Below are 25980 nucleotides of genomic sequence, written 5' to 3' on the forward strand. Positions count from 1 at the left end.
AAACATAGTAGATATTTTGTGTTAAATGATCTGTGTAGGAAGATATATATTTCCATTTAATCCCCTATTAAGTTATAAGTATTTTCATTTTATTTTTTGCAAAGTGGAAATAAGATCCAAAGAGGTATAATGAACTACTCTAGTTTGCTCTCTTCCCTGCTATCTGGTATATCAAAAGAGATTGGAACATGCAAATAGTTTTCAGATTTCTTTTATAATGCTTGTGAGAATTTGTTCTTAAAAGAATAAAGAAGTGTTTCCTGAAAGTAATCTATTAAGTAATTTAGAAATGAAATACTTACCAGAATAATAATTCTCATAAATGTAATTAATCAACATTCTCTCCTTCAGGTTTGTCCCCTTCCTTTAATACCAATCTGTAAATTGAACTATTAATACTAACATGACTCATTTAAAAATTTACTTCATATGCAAATTATATAAGACTGTACTGATTCCTAAATTATTCATCACACCAAAATTCAATGGCATATGTGTGTGTAAGATAATACAATATTGATTGTTAATGAAACTTAAAACTGATCTAGTTCAACACCCTTTTACTAAGGAAGAAAATAATTTTTAAGGAAATTATTTGCCCAAAGTCAAGGATCCTGCATCTATATTTGAGTATACAAGCACCCAATGTATTTTCTTCTACTCAATGTATGAAGAAAAAATAAAAATTAAAATAAGGAAAACACAGTTGAACTTATTTTAAGGGAGTGCTATGCTGATCAGGTATAATATTTCCAAGCAGAAGAGACTGTTGATACTATATTAAGATTGAGAGGAGTGCAATGGTTGGCAGACTGTTAGAGATGTAAATGGGTTGACACCCTCTGTAAAAATGTGGTTACTTGTGTGAGATGCTGCTGATTGATTAACACTTAGAAGTATGTGCACTGGAATGAGTGTGCTCCTGATTGGCTGACATTCAGAAAGGAGAAGCTGACACTGATTGTTTGGCTTGCAAAACATTTTTACTTAGACAAGTTTTAGCTGATTAATTCTACGAAGTTAAAATCAGTCTGGTGATACTTGTTACCATAACTATCAAAGAATCAGTTTTTTTAAGTGTTAGATCTATTATTTTATAATTATTATTTGCTCTTTTTGACTTTCACTCAACAAAAGCTGCAAGAAATATCATCAAGTGTGTCCAAATCTTTGCCATTGTTGTTTCTCCTTTAATATGAGGTTTTATGTACAAGGTTTCAATTTTTTGTTTGAGTGTCTATTGGAATTATTCCAGTCTAATTTTGTCTTTTAATATTATTTTATTGTCAGGATGTGACTCTGAAGAAATCTTTAAAATTTTGAGTAGCACACATTGAAAAACTATGACACAAACAATTATTACTAGAAATAAAAAAGGGCTTGGATAAAATATTCTTAACCATGACCAATATTTCCCAGGCCAGAGTATGCAAAGAAGTTCCAAAGACTCCCCGAGTTCATCTAAACAGACAACTTTGCTTTTCTTTGAACTCAGATACAAATCATTAAATCATAACTGCAATATTAATAGAGGTACAACATGAAGTGTTAATAATGATGTAAAACCCTACCTTCCCAGTTGGTCAAAAGAAAATTTTAGGCTAATCCATTATCTATAACTACTTGGACTAAAGAATTTGTTGTGCTATCAGGATTCAGGATGCACAATGTTTTATATCAGAAATAAATTAAGAACATATTTTTAATGCCAGCCAAATTTCCCGAACTCAAATTGATGCTATCCATGTACAAAGAAATCAGTCCATCAATTAGTATGTACACCTCAGAGAAGAGCATCATTTGTTCATCCACTTTATAAAGAGTAATTATTTACCATGAGTATTTCAAATGCTTGGAATTATCTAACTAATATCCCCACAGAAAAATCAGCCCCTGGTAGACATAGAAGAATTGTATTCCTGCATAGAAAAACAAAATAAAACGATAGGAGATATGATCAATAAAACCTACTGAAGCTGTATATTATCTTTGGGGGTTGTGGTAACAAATGGACACTAGTATATTTCAAATATACATGTTTTTCAATTACAGAAATAACTCATAATTTTAAATGTTCAGTCATTCTTATTTATGGTTTTCAATTTGAATTATTACAAAAGAGAAAGTGTATACAAATGATATATGGTGAGTATGGAAGAAGGATGGAAAAATGCATATTATCGTATTGAATCCTGGTCAGTAATGATTACATAAGTATAGTTGTATCAGTCCTGTCATAAATGTTTATTAATTGGATAACATTCTGATAATATATAAGGCTATTTATTCATTAGAATATCCATGATCAAAATTCACTTTAGTAGTATTAATTTCGGGCACAGCTATTATGTGTATTCTCTCATGATTTGACAAGGTATGATATATTCAACAAATTTCTAATTGGCTGCATCATTAGTAACTGGGAGAACTCTATTAAAGAGGTAGGATGATGACTTGCTCTAGGAAGTCTTGAATTAACTAACATTTATTTTATTGTTCACAAATAGAGATGATAGACTAAGTCAAATATATATAGGCTAAAACCAGTAAAGATAAAAAATCCAGCCAAAAGAATAATGGAAAAGAGTTATGTAAAGGAGAGGTAACATATGAAACAATTTTGTTTCAGATCATAACATACAAAACAATTTTTTCCAGCCTTCTTTAGTGGATTCCAAGGATGAAGATAAGTTGTGAAGCTCCACGGACCATTCGGAAGATGTCTGTGGAACCTGAGTTTGAGATCTTTAGTTTTCCAATTATTTCCAATTCATATGGAATAGATGAATCCTTGAAAAACATGGACCCAAAATTCAATTCCTGAGAATTTCACAGTAGTTAAGACTACTTGACAAGGTACCTTTTAGCAAATTTCAAAAGCAGACTTTCTCTAGTACACTGGATCATCCATTTTTCAGTGAAGGTGTGAGCTAATTTCATAAAATCAATTTCTCTCTCTCTCTCTCTCTCTCTCCCTCTATCTCATTTGCTCTGTTTGTCTGAAGAACCCTGACTAATACAGAGTTGTGCTAAAGGAACAAAATCTTAAGGATGAATTTTCTGAATTTGTTCTGGGTTTCTGGAATGAGTTCCCTGATCTTATTAGATTTACTGTTAATGGGAAGAAAGCCTGAACTCGGTATAATGATTTAAAGAAGTTTATTCTGAGCGGAGTGTGCACCGGAGGTAGCCAGGTTATAGTTTGGTTTTTCACATTCATGGAGACAGGAATTACACATAAAATCATAAATCGATATATTAAAGTTGCACATTGATTTGCCCCCAAAAAGTGGGATATATTAAATATGGTATGCCAGTTGCCACTACCTTTTCAATTTTCTTTTCCCTTTTCATACAAACAGGGTATTTGGAAAGGTCAAAGGTACCAGATAATCAGCATTACTCAGGATCAATTTCATTCCTTTCTCAGTTAAGTGAAGTTAGAAGGAGATGACATTTAAATCTTCCCCCCATTATGATTCTCCAACCATAAGAGACAAACGGAATTACATCAAGTAAGCAATAGATTTAGCGACGGCTTTTAAAATGCTTAATTTGTTAATAATGATACTTACATTGGAAATATCAGATGAATAAAAATGAATAATCTCTCTTTGTATTAAAACTCATCTTTTAGTGCATATTGCATACTGGAAATACAGGAGATAATTTATTTGCTTAAGGAGTCACACAATGCTAATTTTCAATGATTAAAAACAAATAATATTTCTCTACTTTTCTCAATGTCTTCAGAAAGAATTTTTTATAAGTAAATCATTATCACTTGAAAGCTTTCATTCTATAAGAAAAATGGTTCTAGAATATTTTTAAATTTGTTTTTCTCTTCCAATCATCATACCAATCATTTTAAATTCAAACATAAGAAAATAATATATCCTTTTAAGTACATACATTGTATTAGCAAATGTATTCCATAAAGGAATATAAGTGGAGATGTTTATGGAGAACCAACCAGAACAGATTATTGTCCAAATATCACTTCACAAAAAGCAGGTACTCAGGAGGACAATAACCCTCATTGCTGCCTCTTATATGTTTTTCCCCTAATTCCAGAAGCAGGAACAAACTGAATTTTCATTGTCCCAAGGTAGCATTTCAGAAAGATTTATATACAGGGTAGCTCAGGATTTTCCTAGATCCTGAGGTTTTTAGGTCATGACAGAAAGTTCCAATTAACATAAGATCCCAAAAGCTCAAATTCAAGCTCAAACAATTGAGGTAGATTTTTCTAATTTAGGCAAAAATCTAGCTCAGGAATAAGCCATGATAATTATGAATGCATGATAACTATGAATGCACGTAAAAGGCATTCATAGTGCTTGTGCTTTCCCTGAAAAATACAGAGATATAGATTGAATTTACTTTGAATAAAAGATTGAAAAGTAATGAAAATTCAGAATTGGATAAGAAATCACTTGTGAAAATAGGAAATAAAATGAATACATCACTGATTATAATATCCTTTAATTTAGATATTAAACACTGATATACTGTGCCATGTTATTGATAATTGTATATTATATGGATGGATTATCAATAAATAAATTACACTTGTAAGTAACCACCAGCTGTTCCAGAATAGTGTTATATAAAAACACCCAAATAATTTTTTGCATGGAAATATATCACCAAAGTTCTGTCTTTATTAGGAATACATTTACAAAATAAATTTATCACTTAATATGCATATACATTTTATATTAAAATCTAGAAACATCACCTATGTTAATGAAGTTTATCTCTTAGTTATTGTCACATCATCTCTCTCTACCCAAGTCTCTCCTTGACTTTAGCAGATTGCATAGTAGACAAGAGAGCTCTTGACAGAATCGTCTTCTATCTTATATTTCTCCATTTTTATCATTTTTATTCTACCCAAATGTCTTTTTTTTAAATAAAATATACTTAAATTTGCCTTTTATTGTTGTATTACTCTACTGGGCCTGTTAGGGCCCTATGGAGAAAGAAACATGTTCTAGTAACATATTCTTTTTTTTTTCCCCCCAATACATTTAGGAGGAGTACAGTGAGGTTTTGTTACATGGATATATTGTATACTAGTGAAGTATGGGCTTTCAGTGTATCCATCACCCAAATAGTGTTTGTTGTACTCAAAAGTTAATTTTTCATCTCACACCCTCCTTCCGCCCTCCCTCCCTATATGTATACAATTTTCATTATTCTACCCTGTATAAACATGGGTGCCCATGACTAAGCTCCCACTTATAAGTGAGAACATGCGGTATTTGACTGTTCATTTCTGAGTTACTTCACTTAGGATAATGGCCTCCAGTTCCATCCAAGTTGCTGCAAAAGACATTATTTCATTTTTTCTTATGGTTGAGTAGTATTCCATTTTTTTGTGTGTGTGTGTGTGTGTATACACTAGATTTTCTTTATCGATTCATCAGTTGTTGGACACTTAAAGTGATTCTATATCTTTACAATTGTGAATTGTGCTGTGATAAACATATGAGTGCTGGCACATTTTTGATATAATGACACTTCTTTCTGTTGGGTAGATATCCAGTAGCGGAATTGCTGGATTGAATGGTAGATCTAGTATTCGTCCTTTGAGAAATCATCATATTGTTTTTCACTGCATCCATGCCAACATCTATTGTTATTTGACTTTGTAATAGTGTTCATTTTGACCAGAGTAAGATGATATCTCATTATGGTTTTAATTTGTATTTCTCTGAAAATTAGTGATGTTGAGCATTTTTTCATATGCTTATTGGCCATTTGGGTATTTTCTTTTCAAAAATTCCTGTTTATGTCATTTTCCCACTTTTTAATGGGATTATTTGTGTTTGTCTTGTTGAGTTGTTTGAGTTTCTTATACATTTTGATATTAGTCTTTGTCAGATGTATAGTTTGTGAATAGTTTCCCTCACTCTGTAGGTTGTCTATTTACTCTGTTGATTATTTCTTTTGCTGTGCAGAAGCTTTTTAATTTAATTAAATCCCATTTTTAATGGTTGTTTTTATTGCATTTGCTTTTGAGATCTTAGTCATAAGTTTTTTGTGTAGGTCAATGGACAGAATGAATGGCTTTTCTTAGGTTTTAGTCTAGAATTTTTATGTTTAAATTATTACATTTGAGTCTATAATCCATATTTAGTTAATTTTTGTGTATGGTGAGATAGAGGTCTAATGTGATTATTTTCTTAGCATCATTTATTGAATATAGTGTCTTTTCCCCATTGTATGTTTCTGTCTGCTTTGTCGAAGATCAGATATGGCTTTTTTTCTGGGTCACCTATTCTGTTCCATTGATCTATCTGTCTACTTTTATACTAGTACCACGTTGTTTTGGTAGTATTGTGTTATAATTTGAAGTCATGTAATGGGATGTCTCTGGCTTTTTTCTTTTTGCTTAGGATTGCTTTGGCTATTTGGGCTCTTTTTTGGTTCCATATGAATTTTGGGATTGTTTTTACTAATTGGTTTTAAAAAATGGCTTTGGTATTTTGATAGAAATTGCAATGGATCTATAGATTGCTTTGTGAAGTAATGGTCATTTTAACAATATTGATTATTCCAATCCATAATCATAGGATGTTTTTCCATTTGTTTATGTAATACATAATTTTTTCCTCAGTATTTGGCAGTTTTCCTTGCAGAAATCTTTCATCTCCTTGGTTATCTATATTACTTTATTGTTTGGAACAGTTTCAACAGGATTGATACTAGTTCTTCTTTGCATGTCTGGTAGAATTCAACTGTGAATACATCTTGGCCTTGGGTTTTTTTTTTTTTCCTTTGTTTTTCGTTTTTTTAGTTTATTTCTCACTGATTTAATCTCATTACTTGTTATTGAACTATTCAGGATTTCTGTTTCCTCTGATTCAAGCTTGAGAGGTTGTATGTCTCCAGAGATTTAAATCTTTTCTATAGATATTCTAGTCTGTAGGCATAGAGATATTTCTAGTTCATCTCAGATGAACTTTTGAGGTACCAGTGGTACCAGTTTTAATGTATCCTTTTTCATTTCTGATTTAGCTTATTTGAATCCTCTCTCTTCTTTTCTTGGTTGATCTAGCTAATAGTCTACCAATTTTGTTCATCTTTTCAAAAAACTAATTTTTGTTTTATTGATCCTTTGTATTTTTTGTTTGCTTCAATTTCACATAGTTTTGCTCTGATATTTGTTATTTCTTTTCTTCTCCTAGTTTTGGGTTTGGGTTCATATTTTTCTAGGTCCTTCAGGAGTGTTGTTAAATTATTAACTTGTGATCTTTCTATCTTTTTGATGTAGGCATTTAGCACTATAAACATCCCTCTTAACACTGCTTTTGCTGTATCCCAACAATTTTGAAATATTCTTTCACTATTATCATTCATCTCAAAGATTTTTTAATTTTCATCTTGATTTTATCATTGACCTAAATGTCATTCCAGAACAGGTTGTTTAATTTCCATGTATTTGTATAGTTTTGAGAGTTTCTATTAGAATTGATTTCTCTTTTTACTTCACTATGGTCTGAGAAGATTCTTGACATGATTTTGATTTTTCAAAATTTATTGAGATCTGTTTTGTGGCTTAACATATGGTCTGTCTTTGAAAATGTTTCATGTGCTGATAAGAAGAATGTATATTCTGCAGTTGCTGGGTAGAATGCACTGTAAATGAATGTTAGACCCCTTTGTTGTAGAATACAGTTTAAGTCTGATGTTTCTTGGTTGATTTTCTGCTTAAATGATCTGTCTAGTGCTGTCAGTAGGGTGTAGAAGTACCCCACAGTTAAGGTATTTTTGTCTGTCTCTTTTCTCAGGTATAGTAGTTTTTGTTTTTATGAAGCTGTCTATTATGGTGTAAGGTGCATAGGTATTTAGGATTTTTATATTTTCTTATTGAATTGCTCCCTCTATCATTATATAATAACCTTATTTGGTTGTTTTTGGTTTTTTTTCTGTTGTTGATTTAAAGTCTTTTTTATCTTATATAAGTATAGGTACTGCTAGCTTTTTCTTTCTGTTTGTGTGAAATATTTTTTCCACTATTTTACCTTGAGTCTATAAAAATCTTTACCAGTTATGTGAATTTCTCAAAGACAAATGTCTTTCATTTCTATTCAGGGACTCTAAATTCAATAGCCCTGTCAAAAATCAACATCCCTATCAAACTCTTAGTACTACTCTATAATTATCTTAGAGCATTTAGATACTTAAAGACACGGGCAGGAATGGAAAGTTCCTCCTTAGAAATAGATTGATATCCTGTTTGACACAATAATAATTACTTTAAAATGAAAACAGAGGATTTGTGGGTTTGGCTGATAATGCTTATGACTGTTTTCAATTTGGCTCAAGGAGCTGAATATTTTATATTTATATTACTAGTATACCCCACTTGTTGGTAAACAGACATAGGGGTTAGGATAATATTTATTCAGGAGACCAAGGAATAGTGTAAGTCTGGAATGGCACAACTAAATCTAACTCAATTGCAGTTATGTCTATAAAGGATGGTTACATAGATTAGATAGATGGATGGATAAATATATAATGGAAAACAGTTAACAGAACAATGTTCCACAATTCAAGATGTTCTATGAGCCCAAATTTCAGAACTTCAATGAAGAACTCTTGTTACCTGGCTACATGGACTACACAGCACAGATCTTTATTAAGGCTGAGAGTAATCCAACTACCAGAGGTAACCCAAGCAGTCATCTGTATTTTTTTAAACTCACTCTTAAATCTGAAAGCTCATTATTTGAATGGTATGAAAAGCCCCAAGGAAATGGAGATGGAAAGTCAATGTGCAATTATAAGATTTCCACATAATTTTTATGATTGAGATAAACCTGGCCTCTCTTTTGGTCTCCGTTTCTGTTAAGATGTCTTTTTCTCTATAATACTTTACAAGGAGTATCTTAATCTAGAAAGTTGCATTATTGCTTAAATTATAAGAAGCCTTGAAAAATTCAATTTCATAGTTGGATCTTTAATTTTACTCTATCCTTAAAGAACAAAGGTCTTCCCTCTTTTTTCAATATTTTGGTCATATCTACCCTAATGGTAGTCACGCTGTAAAGTATTCCATCCTTATAGAATAGGGCCACAAGCATAAAAAAAAGGCAATGAGTAGAAAGAAGAACTATATCTTTCTGTGCTTCTTTTTATTAAGAAGAAAACAGTTCCCCATGTTTGCCTATCCTGGAAGACTTCTTTATACATTTTATTGATCAAATCTGGGTCACATACTTCAAAAGTTGGACACCTAGAAGAAATGGATAAATTTCTGAAAACATACAACATACTAAGACTGAATAATAAAGAAATATAAAGTCAAAAAGATCATAAGGAGGAAGAATATAAAATCAGCAATCAAAGACGTTCCAACAAAGAAAAGCCCAGTACATGATGACTTCACTGGTGAATTCTCCCAATTATTTAAGGAATAACTATTACGAATCCTCTCAAATTCATCCAAAAAGTTGAGGAGAGAGGCAATACTTTCAAATTATTTTTAAGTGGTCAGCATTATCCTGACCAAAGCCAGAGAAAGACCCTACAAAAAAAGAAAATTACAGGGCAATATCCCTGATAAACAGAGATGTAAAAATCCTCAATAAGACACCACAAAACAAATTTGAACATGACTTTGAAAAGATCATACAACATAATCAAATGTGATTTACCCTTGAGATGTAAAGGTGTTTCAACAAACACAAATCAATGTGATAACACCACTGTAACAGAAAGTAGTATTAAAATCATATGATTTTTTTAAGAGATGAAGAAAACACATTTGACAAAAATCCAACATCCATTCATGAAAAAAAAACAAAACTTTCAATGAATTAGGCATAAGAAAAAATGTAACTCAACATAATAAAACCCACATATGAAAAGTACTCAGCTAAAATTGTACTCAACAGGAACATGAAAATTATGAACACTCTTGCCATTTCTACTCCAATATAGTACTATAAGTTTTAGCTGGAGTAATTAAGCAAGAAAAATAAATAAAAGACATCAAAATTAGAAAGAAAGAAGTAAAATTATCTTTGTTTACAGATGATATAATCTTATAAATAGAAAATTCTAACAAATCAGATAACTGTTAGAACTAATAAATTCAGTAGGTTGCAAATACAAATTTAACATAGAAAAATTAGTAGCATTTCTATACACTAACAATGACCTGTGTAAAAAAGGAATTGTGAAAACAATCCCATTTACAATAGCCTCAAAAATGAACAGACTTAGGAATTAATTTTTCCGAAGAGGTGAAAAATATGTATACTGAAAAATATAAAATGTTGATGAAGGGAATTGAAAAAGACACAAATAAATGGAACAATATTACATGTTCATTGTTTGGAAAAAATATTATTAAAATAGTCATGAAACCCAAAGCAATCTATGGATTCATTGTAATCCTTATGAAAATTCCAATGACATTTTTCTCAGAAACAGAAGAAATAATCCCAAAATTCTCATGGAACTACAAAAGACCTTGAATGGCCAAAGAAATCTTGAACAAAACACAACAAACTGTAGACATACACTATCTGATTTTAAAATATATATACAAAGTTGTAGTAATCAAACAGCATGGTACTGACATTAAAATAGACATGTATACCAATGGAACAAAATAAAGAGCCCAGAAATAAATTCATGAATTTGCAGTCAATTGATCTTTGAAAAACAAGCCAAGAACACAGTATGTAAAAAGGATAGTCTCTTGAATAAATGATGTTGATACAATTGGATATCCACTTGAAAAAGAATAAAATTATACCCCATCTCACATCATATACAAAAGCCAACTCAAAATGTTTTATATACTTAAACATAAGACATGAAACACTAAGGATATTTAAAAAAATAAGGAAATACTTTTTGACATTGGTCTGTGAAATGATTTTTGGGATATGACCCTATAAGCACCAACACCAAAAGCAAAAATAAATCAATGAGGTTACATCAAACTATAAAACTTCTGCACAGTAAAGGAAATGATCCATAGAGTGAAGAAACAACTCATGGAATGGGAGAAAATATATTAAAACCATACACTTATAAAGTATGAACATCCAAATTATATAAGGAACTCAAACAACTCAATAGCAGGAAAACAAATAACCCAATTAAAAAATAGGCAAATGATCTGCATAGACATTTCTCAAAAGAAGACATACAGGTGTATCAACAATTATATGAAAAAATGCTCAATGTCACTAATCATCAGAGAAATGCAAATTAAAACCACAATGAGATATTGCCTCATCTCTTTTAGAATAGCTATTATCAAAAAGACAAAAAGGACTACAAAAATGATAAGTATATGAGGTAATATACAATGTATTACATATTTCAAAAAATGTACACAATAAATATGAAATTTTTATTTGTCAATTAAAAATAAATATATAAGTATATAAAAAGATGAAAGATAACAAGTGTTGGTGAGCATGTGGAGTTAGGGAAACCTTGTGCCATGTTCTTGGGAATGAAATTGGTGCACTGTGGAATACAATATGTTGGTTCTCCAAAAAATTAAAAATAGAAACACCATATTATCCAGTAATTCCACTTTGGTATATATCCAAAGGAAATGAAGTTAATATGTCAAGGAGATATCTGCACTCTCATGTTCATTACAGCATTATTTCTAATAGCCAAGATATGAAATCAACCTAAGTGTCCATCAAAGGATGAATGGATGACTGTGTGTGTGTATATATATATATAACATATATAACATATGTAACAATAACATATTATTCAGCCTTAAAAGAAGGAAATAAGAAAATTCTGTCATTTATAAGAACATGCCTGAAACTGAAGGACATTTTGCTGAGAGAAATAAGACAAGCACAGAAAGACAAATACTGCATGATGTCACTTATATGTGGAATCTAAAACGTTGAACTCATAGAAGCAGAAAGTTGAATGATGTTAGCCAGGGGCTGGGGTTAGGGGGTGAAAATGGGGCAATTTTTGTCAAAGAGTAAAAAGTCTCAGTTAGACAGGAAAAATGAGTTCTAAAGAGCTACTGCACAGCGTGGTGATTGTAGTTAACGTTAAAGTATTACATGCTTAAAATTGCTAAGAGAGTAGATATTAAATGTTCTCACCACAAAAAAGATAAATATCTCAGGTGATGTATGTATTAGACTGATTTGATCATTTCACAGTGTGTACATATATCAAAACATCACACTGTACATCATAAATATATACAATTTTTATTTGTGATTTTCCTGTATATTTTAATAATGCTAAGAAATTTTGTAAAAGCTAGTAAATTAGTGAATTCAACCCAAAATAAATAGAAAAAATAAAATAATAAAGATAGGACAGAAAATCAATAAAATACAAACAATAGAAAAAAAATCGATAAAGCCATTAGTTGAATTTTTAAAATAAACTCTTACCTACACTAATTAAAAGAGCATGAGAAAATGAGTGAGAGAGCAATAGAAAAGAATGCACAACTGATATGTTAAACAACGTCGATGGATATTAAAAACATGTTGAGCAAAAGAAGCTATATACAAGAAGAATGCATAGGCTATTATTTTATTTGTATGAAATTTTAGAACAAGCAAAAAAGATGCGTGGTTATAGAATCCAGAACAGTAGTTGCCTCTCAGGACAGAGGTGCTCATAAGGTAACTTATTAGAATCGTGGAAATGTTCACTACATTTAAATCATATGTAGGTTTACATGGGTGGTAATTTTCCAAAAACTCATCAAACTGTACCTTGACTCCTTGTATGTTTTATATTATTAATTATATATCATTTAAAAACAAAATAGATGTGACCAGTGAAATCACAGAACTGACTTAGTTGCAGTCACTTATAAGTATGGCTTGTGGAGTCTGTTATCCATGCCACCAAGTACAAATGGCACTCAGCTATAAATGGATCATTTGCAAGGAACTGAGCCACTCTGAAGATTAAACTCAGGATTCTACATAACTGCTACACCTTGCTTGTGAAAGCTTAACTCTGTTATTGGCAACTTTCCAAACCAAGTTCAAATCCATTACATTCCCCTGAACACAAAGACAGGACTTTCCAGCTGTCTGCAAAACCATTGTACAACCTAGTCAGGTTTGTCAGCTTTCATCGTCATCAGTCCCAATTCCATCCCCTCCCCACAGGCTGATATTTAATTAGCTCAACATCTTTCATTTATAAGACCATAAGCATAAGTCACGATCATAAATATCACTATTTTGTGATTAAGATACTTTCTAAAAATTCAGTTTAGTAACCAGTCATAATAAAGAGAATGAGTAAGGTATTAGTCACTTCAAAATTATCTCAAATCTCAGGGGACCAGACACCCCTTCAGCATCGCATAACCTAAATAACACTTGTTAAATTAACACATCAACTAACTTCCTATGAGCCTGGCCAAGTGATAAATTGTGCTTGCCCAGTGATATTTTATACACTTTAAAGTGATAATAGCTTCTTATGAAGACAGTAAAACAAACAATTCTCTAGGCTGAAAACAGACATGACAACCCAGGAACAATATACTATTTTTTTCATCAGTGATAGATCTTTGTCATGGCTCATAAATCACCATTGTAAATAATAAAAATATTTTTCAGTAGTATTTTGACCCTTTCAGATCCCATTCTACATTATATCACTTGGCCTTCATAATAATCCTAAAATGTAAGCTGTCACATATAACCCCCATTGTTCTGTTGAGTAAATGAAACCAAAGAGCCCTTAAGTTATTGTATAACATTACATATCAGGCCAGAGAAATCCAGGGGAAAGCCCTGAGCCTTCAAATTACTAATTTAATGCTTTTTCCTTCAGATCAGACATCCTTAAGGCTACATTTGGCCCACAGGCATTTTTCTGGCTCACATAGTGTTGGCATACACTTCTTAAATTATGTGGCACAATTTACATATTTGGAGATTTCATCTAAAAATCTTATGTAACCTTCCTTAGATAATTAAATTTTTAGGAAATACTTATCCTTTCACATATCAAGAATGAGTTAAGTGGAACAATAATTACTCATTTAGTAGCTTAATGCATCCCCATTTGTCACAGACCCCATTAACCACCTCATACCCCTTCCTTCAGATACAATTGGATCTACCTGGATCCGGTGAACATGTACACTTTTTCATCCTGAGTTAGACTATATGACCCTTCAGAGAACTATCCTAATACCTTACCTTTGTCTCTTTTATTTAGCGTACTCTATTTTTAGAATTCTCCTGAATTTTAGGAAATAGCCTGGGAGAATCACCTTCAAAAGTCATGGGTCACTTGGTTCTGTCTCTCCTATTTATTATGATTATTGCTCAGGACCACCTTTTTCATATAGGCTATCGCAGTCCAAAATGACCACACCTGTTCTGAAGTCAAGAATAGTTACTTCAGAATTTATTCATTTTTACTAATGCATGCTCTCTGTCTCTCTGTCTCTCTATATATGTATACACACAGATATATCAGTATATATATGCAAATGCATTTCACACTTTTAGTGTATTGGAGTCATGATTTATGTTTTAAATAACTAAAATGAAAACCTTTTTAAGCAGACATTTACATACATAATATCATTTTTGGGAGGTGTAATTTACAATACACAAAAATAAAATCCCTGAGCTGCCAAAAAACTGACCATAAGAAAGTGCCTCTACCTGTTTTGTTATTTTATTCTATAATCAATCCTGCTGTTATGAAAGAAACCTGACCAGAGTGAGTTTAATGTAAAGATGAGCAGTTTCTCTTTAATTTTTAAAATAATACAGCTTTAATCCTGAATGACATACTGGTGGACAGCCTGCTAGGAATTTTCACTGAGAAAATTCATGTGTCAGAACCAGAATCTGGCTTTGGGCAGCAAATCTAAACTAGTGTTAAGACAACGGAATAATCAGCCAGTTGGGAGCAGTCCCGATTTCCTCGCACTGTAAGATAGATACTTAGATTGAGGTAGTTAGAATTTAAAATAGAAATGGCAAAATAGAAATGGTAAATTAGATCTCCCAGAGAAGACAATACAATGACTTATCTTTATGCTCTCTTTGGTCTTTCTTGCTCTTCTTACCTCTCTGAACTCTTACGATCCATTCGTGGTTAATCTTGATAAAACAAATTTTCTAGGTAAGTAATTTTTGTCTATCAAGTTCCATATCTGTGTCTGGTGAGTTAGTAAGTAGGTCACTTCCACTGATTCTGTTTCTGATTCAATTGAAAGCACAGAGGCTCACTTTCAGCCTCAGAAGATGATAAAGCACAGATCTCTTAGAGAACGCATTGCTGTACCCCTAAGATATTACAAACTAAATATACCATCCTTTCCTGCCACATCCTATCCCTCCAGAGCTCTTACACACTTCTTTGCCTTCTCAGGATACCTATGCCTTGAACCATCTCCCCACCCGCACCCCAGTTTATAAGCTTCCTCCTCCCAGGTTCTCTTCCTTTCCTTTTCAGCATGGATCCCAAGCTCAGTAGCCTTGGCTGAGTCCCACAAGCAATGTTTTCTTCTTGTCTTTCAGACACACTGACCTTTAAACTCCCACTTCTGTCTCAGTGCAGCTGTAGAGCTTCTTGCCTCCTACGCTAGTGAGCACAAGTGTAGAAAACAGTCATGAACTTTTTGGATTGATGAAATCTCTGGTTTCCCAAATTAGCTGGATTGTGTGTGCCACTCTGTGTACCTTTTTGTTGTTGTTGTTGTTGTTTTTCATCATTCCCCTCTTTTTCCTGAGCACCTACTACAAACTTCTATCACTTTCCTCCAGCTCATGCTCTATACCTGTTAAGTTTCCAGAGCGAAATAGAGGGTCTGGCTAATTCCCTTCAACTCCAATACTTCATACCTAAATTCTCTGTTTTCTTCCTGTTTTTATTTATTTTATATGAGTGTGTGTGTGTGTGTGTGTGTATGCACATGTAATATCTATTTTTTTAGAATTTATCAGAATATTAGAGAATATATGCAAAACATACGTTTCTCATTATAAATTATGCTAAGAATTTTTAGAACTAACTCCAGAATTATCTTTATTTGTGGTCAAATCTACACAATCAATGAACACAAAAATTTTGTGCACATTTTGAATCTGTATAAAATATTTATGCCCCCTCACTCTATTTCAGAGCAAATATGAACTTATTTTGGCCTTTCAAAATCTCATCCAATTTTTTAATGTACTTTGCACTATGTTTTATTATGCAGACTTGCATTCAAACATATTTAGGAAATATGTAGAAGAAGTTAATGGAGTCTGTGGACCCCCTGAATCTAAATGCAACACTTTTGGGTGTGTGGTTTTAAAAAATAAATTAACTGAGGTTTAACTTATATACATTAAAATGAAGTTTGACAGAAAAAAAAAAATGCACCTGTGTAATTACAACCACTACTAACATATAAACAATTTTCACTACTCTAGAAAGTTTCCTTTATTTCTTTGCAGTGGTATTAAAACTTGGTCCCAGGTAACCACGGATTTATTTTCCATCACTATACTTAGTTTTTCCTGTTGCATGTAAGTATTAATAGAAGCATATGTTATGTATTTTTTTATTTCTAGTTTCTTTTACTCAGCAAAATGTTTTTTGAGATTTATTTGTATTGCTGTACCAATAATTCTGCCCTTTTTATTATTGAGTAGTATTCTCCCACATGAATATATATATTTGTGACTTTTTGTAGAAAGCATGTTCATGCTTTTCATCAGATCCTTAGAAACTTATGGTATCCCAAAGTGTAACAATCACTGCTCTAGGAAGAGCTGATAGATCCCCTCCTCTGTTCTATCACTAGGGGGAGACTTTTGCTATAGATCAAGAACAAAATGATGTCCTTTGTGAAATGCCAGTAGTCCGCTGTCCTAGGTACTGGAGTTTTAATTGGTAAAAATGGTTTGCAAAAACAATTGAGTGGGATATTTATTTGTGTCATTTTTCTTTTTTCTCTTGTATGTTTCTATCTTCTATATCTCATTTGGGATGAAGAATTTCATTTGGGAGGCCCCTCTCTCCTCCAAACTTTGGAAGATCAATTACAATCAATATAAGGCCAGGAGTCAAGTTCATAGACTTGAACAAACTTCTTAAGCCTGTCTTAAGCTATTGGGATAAATAGTAAAATCATTCTAGGAAATTTACATTGTTGTCCAGGTTAGCATATTAGCAAAAAATATATTAAAAAGAATTTAAGGTCAACAGGTTAATTTTTAATCAAGCATATATCAGAGGATAATATTCTCCATATACATTCCATTGAACAGTTAAACCAGTGAGAATACTGTTACCTGTCAATTGTCAAGAAATTGACAATTTGAGAGGACTTAGCAATCATAAGAAAGGCCATATATTTATACAATTAAAAATAAATACAAAGACTGGAAATACTAAGAACTCATCATTTCAAATGATTCTTCCTAACCCATAAAAGATGGCATTTTCTTATATACATAAAGGACATACAATAAGTAATTATCAATTAAAATTATCATCTCAGAATTTCTAAGTCACTAAATACATTTTTAAATTTTTAAATATTTTTTCTTTGTTTTGTTTCCCCAAGCTTTGAAATTAAACCTAACAGAAATTGCCTGAAACTCTAAAAGACAACCTAGACATTTTTTATTTACCCTTTGTAATCATGGTTGATTCCATTAAAAATTAGTAAGGCTATCTATAGCTGATAATAAAATAAAATAAAATAAAACTTAGCCATCAACTGTTTTGTGCTCACTTGTTTCTCTTAATTTTGAGACTGCTTCCTTTTAGGAATACATATGTTCTTTTGTTGATATCTTTCCAAGGATTTATTTGCTTTTTCATCTTATATGTGATAAAAGTTTAAGGAATATGCATGTATAATATATTTAAAGGAATTTAAATGGGGTGTTAGATTTTTTCTATAGGTGTATGTATCTTTCCAAGTCTGCATTATTAGATTGCATTTGATTTGCACTAGTTCAGTTATTGCCATATTTATTTGTATTTCACTTCTGGTATTGATATGTTTGTTTATTAAAATTTCTATTTTCTAATCTAAATTGAGTAATCTAGATTTGAAGGTGAAATGGAACTCTCATTACCCAATGCCTTTAGCTACTAAAGATATGGTTTTACAAAGCATAAAACATGAAGTACTTAGACCTTTCTTTTTCAGTTTTTGCAATATGATGTACTGATTTTGTGCAGCTTCTATAATATCAAGCTGTGAATGTTATTGGATATCAGAAGTACAGTATCTGATACAGTTTCCTGGGTTGTTTAATGGCAATGTTCTCCTGTCTTTGAAAGAGCATATTACTTTCCAGCATGCAAAGGCTACTCTAATTAGAATCAGCGTTTCACAGAGTCTTCAGGATATAATAATTTTTAAACATCACTTAGAAGGGTTATGGTATTAATATCAAATATTTAAATAATATGTATAGCCATTTCATTTAATAAACACTATTTGGTAAGGAATTGTACTAACATTAAATATTGAGCTCAAATATTCAAAATGAATTATGTATCGAAATTTAGAAATCTCTCTCCTGTTTTTCTTAATTTTAGTTCATGAAGCATTTTTATTCAAACGAATCAAAATGAGATATGCTCCTGAATATTCAGGTTATCTACCAATAATCAAATCAGTTAACTTTATCTCCAAACAATAATTCCACCCTTCGTTTTAGCTCTATGTCATTCTTTTTATTCAATCATTATTAGTGTCTGCACATAATGCTTTTTTAAATAACTAATATTTTTATCACCATAACCTTTTCCTGATTTAAATGATTAAGAAATAATTTTAAAAAATACAATGGGATGTTTAAAAAGCCCTTTTCCTATTTTCTCGATTTGAATAAGAATACAAACCTGAGAACATTAGGTGACAAGTTTCTCCCAAATTTCAAATAGAAATCTTGAAGAAATGGAAATATAACCCACTCCCACTCGCCAGTAGTATATAGGGGAAAATAGGAGATCAATTTGAGGAGAGTATTGTTAGAATATTATCTGAAGAATCTGTGCGCTATGCTTCCTCTACTTATGTTGCCCACTACCATTTCAAGTCAATTGACTTTATGAGACCTACTTAGTCATTATATATGTCTCTTTTTCTTTAAAAAAAAGACATCCTTTAGTAAAAATCTAAAGATAAGAAGATCATTGCATCTGTCTCTGTTGTTAGAACTATAATGAACATGCGCTTCTAGACTTTGACTGGGTTATATATGTACTTGATACGGATCTGGGTTGGAAAGTCATCTTCAAGGAAACCCAGCGAAGAGCTCTGCAATCCCAGGTAAGATGACTGCAACAATATGAGTTTTGGCAGAATGTTCCATTGGATGTAGGATTTGAAAAGAGAATTTTAAACCATGCACCATCATCTATTTAGGGCAGTGGTCCCCAAACCCCAGGCTTGTTAGGAGCCGGGCCACACATCACGGCCTGAGCTCTGTGCCCCAGTCAGTGGAAAAATTGTCTTCTATGAAACTGGTGCCTGGTGCCAAAAAGATTGGGGACCTCTGATTTAGGGAATATTGCAATATTAAAAGTCATCATTCATCTACAAAATACTCACCAAAGTAACTCTATGATTTGAGTAAACTTATGAAACTCTACCAGAAAAGGGTTGCAGAAGCTAGAATAAGATATCATTAGCTATATAAAACTTTACTATTTTTCTTTAATATCTACCATAATTCTCACACTGTCATCTGTCAAGTGTTGGCCAGGCCTGCCTGAGCTTGTGTGGAGAGGAAAAAAAGTATTAAACTGAATGATAGATATAATTGTTGAAATAATATTTTAAAAGAACTGTTTCTTAATATCTAAAAAAGAATTTAAAAAATCTGGAATTTGCATGAAAATAGTGCCCTAGTGTAGGACAGGGAAATCTGACAGCATATTTGAAAGCCACTGATAAAAAGAAAGAAAACCACTTTCTGCATTACAGCCTGTCAAGCCCAACCCATTCAATAATTTTATCATGAATAGAATGAGACCAGTAGAAAAGTTCCGATGAAGCCTACTTTAAATAATAAACAGCTCAACCCCAAATGAGCCTCCCCTATTATAGAACATGCTGTAATTCGAAGTCCTCACGTTATATGACTTAGAAAATAATGTTAAACAAAGCAAGTTTAAGGTGTATGTATCCAGATATTAGCAAAAGCATAAATTGTATGGCTGATGGAGTCATGGAGGAAATGCATAATAATACAACTTGTTAATATTGTGCAGTCAATTTTGAAAAGGGGCTGGAAGGTTCTCTGAAGAAGGAGTGATAATATCTGCTCATCCTCAATGCCTTTCACTCCTTTTTCTCTGTAGATAGGGCCCTGAGGAGGGTGGTATTAAGAGGCTCATACATTACTTTTAACTGTGGGACTTGAGAGCTACCTGGAAAAGAGAGACCAGAAAATCCCATCAGCTCATATTCACATTAGGTTTATACTAGTCTTAGTTCAAAAATCTGAGGCTAATAAAATTGGACCAAGGTTGCAGTACCTGGGAGTCGCACAGTTGATTTTCAAAGATTTTATTCTAAATCTGATTCATAAGATTTCTTTCAATTTAGAATCATCTTTCACTGTATGTTTAGTTATTTCTACTACCCAGAAAGTACTTTCAACGTGATTTTTTAAAATATTTTTCACGTATTGCCTTTCTCTGTATGCTCCTGTTTTATCAGAGAATAAAAAGTTCACACTGTACCCTCCTTCAGTTCACACCACTGTTCTTTCTTCCCATTTATCACAGCTGTTATCTTCTACCTACCAGGCTCCATTTCCTTAGTAGTGTCTCTTGGTTTCTCAGCAGCAATGCATATCTTTGAATTGCTGCACAAACTTTTGAGTAGTTTCGGATGGCTTCTCTGTTCCTTTCAAACCCCATCTATCATTGTAAATCAAGTTATAGATGTCATTCTTTGGCACATCCATTGGATTTTCTGTGTGTATATAATCCCTTGTAAAATTTCCTCTTTAGCCTGTTTCACAAAGTTAGCATGCCCACGTGGTGTCCCTGCTAGCCTGCACATGAGTCATGTATTCAACACTTTGTTAGGAGACATTAAAGGAAAAAATCCACAATAATATGATCACAAATAGTGTATAAATGCATGTACACACACATGCATGAGCACATACAAGAGAAATAAACATGCAAGTTTGAATTCCTAAATACGTCAATATTGATGAATTTTATCAACATGTTAAAATAATGCTTTTTTCCACTATTGTTTTAATTTTACTCTTATTTGTTGTAAGTCTTCCTGAGCTGGCATAAGAAAGGAAGATACTAATTAATGAAAATGCTTGAATTGTAGGTTTACCTCTTCCCTTGGCCGATGCATTCTCCCGATTTTATCTAGAGGGTCACTCCTTTTCTATTTCATTTTCAGGAACATGACTATAAAAAGTGGAGTTTCCATCTCAGTCCTAGGCCTTGTCTTTTTACCGTACATTCTATTCATGCATATATAATCTCATTCACAAGCAGGCCTTCAATAACTAACTGTGCTCAGATAATTAGCATTTATATCTTTAGTTCAGATGTTTTCTCCGAACTCCAAACCCATATGTCTAACCACTCATCTCAAAGGCATTACAAACTCAATTTAATATATTCTGCTACAACATGTGTTTCTTTAGTGAGAACTGAGTCATACAAAATTGTCATATGGGAAGTGATGTAAGTTTTAATGCAAAAGTCACGTTGGTTCATATGTGATGCTTCCCAGCAAGATATGCATTGAAGTAATCACTAACAAGCTATTTCACAATGAAAAAGAAAGCCTCAGTAACACATGAAGGTATTCAGGAAAAGCTGAAAATTCTACAAAAGTGCAAGTAATGGCTGGCGTGCTAGTTTTAAGAATCACTAAACTTTTCACAGCATTAAGCTGTCAGTAGAGCTGTGAATGCAGATTAAGGTAGCTTTAAAAATCATCCAAGGTCAACAGCTTGTGAGAAATGGCAAGGGAAGTAGAAAAGATTTTGCCAAATTTCTTTCCTAAAAACTCTCAAATAAACCAGGAAACAGTTTTGAACAAAACAAGACAGTAAATAATTGTATTAAATTAGTGAGTACAAACTTAATTGCTGAAATACTTCAAAGTAGAATGACATTAAAATGTCTTGGGCTATAGGCAGGAGGTGAGTTGGAATTTTAGGTAATATTTATAAAAGAGTAGGCTCAAAGGAAAAAGCAAAAGTAAGATGTGAGACTAAAGACTATGTGATAGTTAATAAAAAATGTAGATTAAAAATGTGGCCATATTTTGAAGGTTTCTAAATATAGTCAGAGACATTTTTACTTATATTAGAAAAAAAGAAACTTAAACATAAAATTTGAATTAAATTATATCATTTATCATATGATGCTCTTATACCACAGACTTGCTTATGTCTTAGCCCAAAACTTACTTGTCTTGCCCAATTTTCCTTAAGCTTCAGATAACCAGTTTCATTTCACTTTTGAATTAACAAGCGTAGCTAAATATATATACATTTCTACTTGGTCCCTAATACTATGCAAGGTGCTTTATTAAATAAAATAGCAGAACTTTTCCTTCTAGTGTCCTTCAGTCTATGTCACACAAGTGAATTTATCAGTGTGATTGGCTTCTGGAAAGTATGGAGAAACATTTTGTTCCTAAATGAATAAATGAATGTTTGGGAAAACCACAGAAATGGAGAGTAAATTACTATTAATCCTCAATTCAGGAATATCTGTCCTGTTTCCAGAACAGAGAAGGTTAGATATGGATGTATCACAAACTATTCGACCACAGAAACCTTCATGCCAGCAAGGCCTCTAGGTTTCCTACAAAACTATTTTAGGACTAGTACACATTTACTGTCACAGGTAAATTTACAGCATGGTGAAATGATTCACATAAAGACAAATGGGGATTGCAGTCCTGCATTGGCTCGTAAATGTTTTTGTTTCCAACACACTGTGGGTATGTTTTTATTTTCTTCTACATCTCTCCCTACAAAACCCCGGATCTGTTATAATAAATAAATCTATTGCCTTTATTGTTATATACTCTTTTGCTCACTGGACTACATTATACATAATATTCTTCATTATAATGTCAGCTGTAATTATATCACTGTGGAATAGAAATTTTTATAGTATAATAGTATCAGGGCCCCTTCCCCAAATTTTGATGGCAATGAATTAAAGACAGGCTATTTTGTCCTTAAAGATACCTCAGGTATTCAAAGGCTCTTAATTTTATTGATGAGAGAATAAAAGCTTTGGAGGAAAGGAGTGTATGGCAGCATGAGATTCATTGAGCAACACAATAAACATTTTTTTCATTTTAATCATCTACTCTTCTTGATATATTTATAAAATTTGCTCATTTTAATCACTCTAGAACATATATAAGAATGCTAACTTTATCTGAATGAGGAAGTAAAGTAACACTTTGTATATTTAGTTTTATATCTATATATATGCATTGTGTTTTTATTCTCTTAAAAATGATTACAATAAACATCACCTGGGATTAATTTTGAAAAAATTATAGATGAACTATATTTAGAAAACTTCAAAACAAAACTGATAGTTCTAAAAAATGTTAAAATACAAAAACATTATACAATACTGAAAAATATCAATACTGAAACCATCCTGAAAACTTAAAGAAATACGGTACAAATTAATACACTATTATTTCCTTTTGGGCACGTAAAAATGATGCTGATGCTCATCAGAAAAATTAATGTGCAATAAATGATAAATATCTTTTTGAAAAATAATAATGAGAGAATTTGTATAAATTATGAGTTTATATCAATAAAACATATAGCCAAGAATGAATGAATGGGTGAATGAATCCTTTAAGTGGGTCTAGAAAGATTTTCTGAAAGCAACTCCTGCTTATGACCTGCATCAGGATCACCTGGTGTGCTTGCCAATATTGGAGAACTCTGGGCTCCAACTCAGCGTAACCAAACAAAAGCCCTGGAAGGGCAAATAGAAAAACAGGAAGGACCTTTCCAAGGGATAGGTCATGACAGGAGGCTTTCAAATCCTTCTTTTTGTGTCATGGGCTTATCTGTTACTAGTACCTCCATAGACATTTTTTTTTAACCAAATAGTAAGATAGAAATCAAAATATAAGATAGCATGTATAAGTACTATAAAGCAATGATAATAATATTACATAAAAATAATGATAGATTTACTGAAATTACATAAAAAGTAAGAATACTTAATAGAAAATAATATTGATAATAATAATCATGCTGATAATATTTAGAGTACTACCCAATCCAAATAAATTTTATTTATATAAACTCATTCAAAGCTTATAACAACCCTATAAAGTTTTTAACATTATCAACCTCATTTTAAAAATGATGACAACAAGGACCAGTGAGGTCAAGTTACTTGTCCAAATTTGATTATGATTAGATAAGAAAACAAAAGCAATAACCCTACACTAGCTATCCCTAATTTAACCACAGAGTCGTTTTAATTCTTAGTGTTATTAAAATCTCCTAAAAAGACACAATGATTGAGATGATAATTATCTGTCCTCCAAATTTTATAAGCAAGTTGCATGCATAAGTAATCCAATGTAATAAGCTTTCTGATCCTCCTTGGCAGAGATGAGCTAGATCGGATGAGCAAGCCCTTCCTGTAGATGAGAAGATGGTGATTTGAGGGCAGGTAAACCATGAGACTATTGATCCCTAGTTATGGGACAAAGACATGGCTCATCTCATTTACCTCCTCCTATGGATGAGCAATTGAAGATGGGGATATAGTAAATTATGCCATGATCTAAAATGAGTTACTAACGTGGCATCCATTGACAATTTGTTCCAGACAAAGGGAGATCATTTGGTCCTTGAGAAAGACCTGACCTGGAAACAAGGGCTGGACTACTAGTATGAACAGAGTGTTGCCACTACTTCATTTTCTGCTCATTGAATCAAAGTAAATAGGTCTTTCCTCTCTCCTCTCTCTCTCCCCTAGTGGCAAATAAACTAAGACAAATGAACATACCTGCATTTCTTAGTGAAGACTGGCATGAAATACTTACCTAACTCATGAACAATTGGGTAAATTATCTAGTAATATGAAATTAATATACATACTAGACTGTTTAATTAACAAATATAATTTTAGCTACTAATTTGAAGGCCTCACTTTGAGACAAGAAAACGGCAGAGCATTCTAAAATATTCCCTCTCTTCTACTCTAAGTATCTATTTGCTACATTCCTTTATGACTTGGCACATAGTTTTTTTTATGGGAAAATGTTAATATATCTGTAGTCCTATGTTCATAGAGAAAATTGTCACTTAAAGATCTATGTTATAAAACAGTGGGGCATTTCCATTGCTTTCTACCAGGAAGCCCTGGGCATATAATTCTTTCTGTACACTTTTCTAACCCTTGTATTAAGACTTACAAGAAATTTGGCACATAGGGTCACCAATAACATGCCTGCATATAACTCAAGTACCTGCACACACTTTAAAATTCCAGTTATCTGTTTCACCCACAATATTGCCTTGGCCATATTGCCTATTGCTTTTGTAAATATGTTCTTAATATGGCTTCATTCCTTTTATATTTAGAAGTCTTTTTTCTTAACCATCAGATATATCTCTAACCAGATTCATTTTTTTTGCATTTTATTTTACATTTTGTTTTTGTTCCTTGAAATACATGAATAAAACATCAAATAACTCTTTGATTTTTTTTTTGGCATATTAGCTAATAAAATGTTGGAGAGTAATAGAAATAAGTGAATAACATATAAAAGGTATCCTTACAGTTACCAAGTTTTGCTAGATTTTTCTTAAAAATAAGAACCAGACCTAGTACCCACTGTAGTGACCAGTACCTTTCTTGAAACATAAAGTAGAAGCTTAATAAATAGATGTGGTGGTTGTGCTAACTTTCCCTTTTCAATTTATTTGATTATTTTTATGACCATTCTTT

This window comes from Eulemur rufifrons, chromosome 15, assembly GCF_041146395.1.
Source record: "Eulemur rufifrons isolate Redbay chromosome 15, OSU_ERuf_1, whole genome shotgun sequence".
In the NCBI taxonomy this organism is placed as follows: domain Eukaryota; kingdom Metazoa; phylum Chordata; class Mammalia; order Primates; family Lemuridae; genus Eulemur; species Eulemur rufifrons.